The sequence below is a fragment of the Lepeophtheirus salmonis genome, chromosome 14, assembly GCF_016086655.4.
Source record: "Lepeophtheirus salmonis chromosome 14, UVic_Lsal_1.4, whole genome shotgun sequence".
In the NCBI taxonomy this organism is placed as follows: Eukaryota; Metazoa; Arthropoda; class Copepoda; order Siphonostomatoida; family Caligidae; genus Lepeophtheirus; species Lepeophtheirus salmonis.
In genome coordinates this window covers 25,861,475-25,866,108 of record NC_052144.2, presented here as the reverse complement: position 1 = coordinate 25,866,108, position 4,634 = coordinate 25,861,475, and positions in this window count along the sequence as shown.

Genomic DNA, 4,634 nt, shown 5'->3' with positions numbered 1-4,634 from the left:
TAATTATTTTTTTAAATCATAATTCATTGTATAAATTATATTTTAACTAATAATAAGTGGAACGGCGTTACTCAATTGACAACATGTTCGGTAGAAGATATTCTCTTCTGTTCAAATTGCGTAGGTTTTTGCCCCGGTCTTTCCAAAAAAAGGAAATATACTTTATGGATATGGAGTTCAATTAAGATTCCTAAGTCAGATGGAGAATATATAATACCTTATGTATGCTCAAATCAGTGCAACTCCATCTGACTAATTAAAGGAACACAAAAATAAAAAGACTAAGAATAAAAACAAGATTTATATCAGTCAACCCTAGTATAAAAATTTTCCTAAGTATCCGGCTCCAAGGATTTTTTAAAATATGGATTTACATTCATAGTTGAAGCAGGAATTGAAAACCACAATCTGTTTTATGCAACGAAATTATGTCCGCCGAATTGATGAAACCCAACAAAGTAAAACTCCATTTTGACGCTAAATATTCGAACTTTACAGGCAAGGATGTCCAGTATTTTAAAAGCAAAGCTAATGATGTGAACAAAAAATGACTTGATTTTGGTGACATGTACCAACAGCAAAATATAGTTTTCATTAGTTCCAAAAATGTGGTGAAAAAGGATCAAACCAACTAATTTTATCCATGGGATCATAGTAACTTGTAAAATGTTACCATGGGTTCATGGCACAAGAAAGGTTGGGAAATGTATCACCAAAGAAACCCTTACCTGTTTTTTTATCTATACATAAAAAATGTATGAGAGATTATCGCATGTATCTACAATAGCAATATTGGATATTCCAGATACTGGTTTATACATCGGATAATTACTGATACCTCGACACTAGGATATATTAGGGGTAAAGAAAAGTAAGAGTGCTTCTTTTGCACGGAGGAAAACGAGACTTCCAAATATTTTTTCTCAAAACGAACAGCAAAGAGAAAATAAAGATTCAAATGGCACATAAAACTTATCTACACTATGGTGTAGTGCTAGAAACCAAAGCTATTCATTTATTCTGAAAATTATTTAATTTAAGTTATTAATACAGTAAGTTACCTAAAGAAAATGTATCTTGTGTTTAGTAAATTACATTTTTTATGTAATTTTGAAATACATACTTCTTTGAGGAACAATACATTTTATAAGATTTTAAAAAGTTCTGGAGACTAGAAATCAGCAGTCCACCGGTTCACACAAGGTACAAAGAAATAGTTAAAATAGTTAAGCTTTTTCTTTTCAGGTCCTGCCCTAAATTTATAGTGTGTCGAGTAAAGCAGAAGAACCTCCCATTTTTGATTTTCATATAAATAAAAAATACGACCCACTTTAATGTCTAACCTATTATAAAAGCTTAGAAGCTCAAGAACTTCAACTTCCTAACAATATAATTGAAATTCTCGACAATTTTTCAAAGAGTACATATTTGTTTTAATAATATAACCCCAAATGTTAAAAAATGTGTTTTAGAACTTTTACTTATTTCTAATTTTCAACTTTGCCTTTATTTTTTAACATGATACTTTGTTAGGTTTATATTTCTTATAAGTTGAATAATCAATATTATATTTTGATGTTTGTATGAAGAGACATATATAGAAATAAAGGTGTGGAACCTTGGTACAAAATAAAATTGCATTTAGTCGTATATTAGATGATAAAAATGCCCAAAGTTCCACGACTACTAATAAAATTTATATACAGACAATAGCAAGACATATTAATTGGTCAAAAGGAAATGATCGTTTTTGCCAATAGCTAGTAAATAAAATGAATGTTTTTATAAGTGAATGGTTCTAAGACAATTTGCCGAATGACAATTTTCCAAACAAATATGTCCGAAGAACAACTTGCCGTTTGTACATTTTGCCAATGGATTATTAGCATGACTGATATTTCCCCCTGGAATCATTTAGTTTGTCAATCCATAAGTATTTTCTAATATGAATAATCAATCATGTTGAATGATCAATTTTATTGAGAACAGAGAAGTGATTAAAACTTTTTCAATTAGAACTACTGCTGTATTTTTTTATTATTATTTAATTTATTTAAAGTACTGCAAGGGTAAAGATTCGAACTACATTCGAACCACATGCTACTATGATATGTTTATATAATTAATATAAAAAATATTTTGCTGCAAAAGAACACTCATTAATTTACTTATATGGCATATATGTATAATATATGAACATTATCTATTTATATTCATAAATTAGATTAAAATATACAATCGAATATGTCAATAAATTAACTATCATTTTTTGGCCAAATGTCCCAAATGGTCAAATTTCCCTTCGTCTAAATGTATATTAGGCAAATTCTTCTTCGGCAAATATGTTTTCGGCTAAAAGTCCGCTCATGATAACTGAATTTAAGTAGGTTCTTAAATTTGGTGGGGGGAGATATATGTAAATACGGAGGGCTCATAAAAAAATATCATACAGTTTTTATGACAATTTTCTTTAAATAAATTTGTAAATCACGTTATTTTATTTTTTTTAAATATAAAATTTCAAGAGTTTAAGACCATTGAACTACCTTTAAATGATTTTAAATTTGTAAACCATATTTTTTTATTTAAAAAAACAAAGCACTTTTAAACTTCCATATCCTACCTTTTTTTTTTTAGTATAAATGAATTAACTGACTTAATAATATACACAGTAATTATTAATTGTACACACTAAATTATTTTTGAAATATATTTCAATTTTATTTTAACTAGGTATACCTTTAATCAACAAAAAATATATTATAAAGTGACGACCCTTTAGAAACAAAAAGAAAATGAACGCCATTCATTTTTCCCACGTTTATCTCTCACTCTTTCAAAAATGAACAGAAAGCATAATTGCCGTTCATTTTCCGTTCAATCTCTAAGCCTGAACTTTTGGTTTTGAGAGGATTTATTCATTTAAAACTAGAATGACTGAAAAAATTACAATCTGGGATGAAAACAAAATCGTTTTCTACTTTAACCATTGCTTTTTTTTTAATAAATCTACATTTAAAAATATTTTTTTATTTTCAAATAGTGTATTTTCTGATTCCATAATATATATTATAAAATATTTTATTAAATATATATACATAAAGAGTTTTTAGTAATATTTCAAAAAAAAAAAAAAATTATAAATAATTAATATTTTTTACATTTAAATAAAGTGATTTTAGATTTTTCTTTAGCACAAATTCTTCATGTAGGTTTTGAGTAACTATTAGTATAACAAATTGTGATAGTCATATTTTTACAAACCCGTACAATTTGACAATTTTATGTTCCTTCCAATTTCTTTCTCATCATTCCTAAAATAGTTTTTCTTTTTTCAAAGAGCTTCCATGCATAGAGGTAGGACTGTAAAGAAATTGTCCAATGTCCATACACACATTATATCCTTTGTTCAAAAATGGAATCATCAGTCTCATCACAACATCTTCAGACAAAGAACTAACATGTCACGATTCTTTTTGTCGGACTCCTAGATAACCTCTCCTAGATCAAAGACGATTAACTAGATCACTTTAATTACTGAATTTTTACAATTTACAAGTAGGCTTATTAAATATATATATATATGATATAACATTTAGGCTTGATAGACACTTTTGGAGGGCTCAAGCCCTGCCAAAAAGGGACTATTGACGTCACTTAAATGATTTACATACCGTGTGTGGCGATAAAATCTGTACAAATTCAAATTAGAACTTTATTAATATGTATTTCAGCAACCAGTTATAATAGGTTATGTCAATAAAATGAAAATAACTTATATGATGTCTTGGCTACGCTAATCATCGATGTAGTCCCCCTTGGCAGTTATAATGTCTTCCAAGCGGCCATGAAAGGCCTTATACCCATTGCAGATGTAGTCCTTAGACATGGTTTCCAAGTGTCGTTTGATGGTGTCCTTGAGGTTGTTGATATTTGGGTGACAGTCAGTGCAGGCCTTGGCTCAACATGCACCCAAAAAGGGAAATACAATATGTTGGGATTTAGTGAGTAGGGGGCTTATTGTATTTGGCCAGAAAGTCAAGTTATCCTCCACCACCTTCTGGGCCTTTTTGGAAGTGTGTGCAGGGGTACTATCCTGCTGGAACACTACGTTCATGACCGGGTAATTGGTCTGGACCCATGGTAATAATTTCTCCTTTATTGGTTTCTTGCCAGCGTCTAAAAGTGCGCGAACCAAAATTCATTGGTCACGTTCAGATGGCATTTTCTTAGCTTCTAAGACACTAAGGAAGACCTAGTTTTTTGGTTTATTTTTAGTATTTGAACACCTGAACAATGTTACTGTATTTACAAAAACCGTGACTTATGTAGCAAAAACGAAGTGTAAAGATTTTTTCGCCGCAGTCGGTAGTACCTAACTATATAAATACGGACATGCAAATTACGTCTTTGTTACACCTATGAACATAGACGTACAGTAGTTCTTACTTGATGGAAGGCACAGCCTATTTTAAGCCCGACAATACATATACCAGGTGATTTAAACAACAAGTTTTTAATCATTCGATCTATATGTGTATGTTCAAATTACTCAAAGAACAACTCAGTTAAATTTGAATCAGTTTTATTGTTCATAAAATCAAAAACAAAAATCTTATTTTATTATACACATT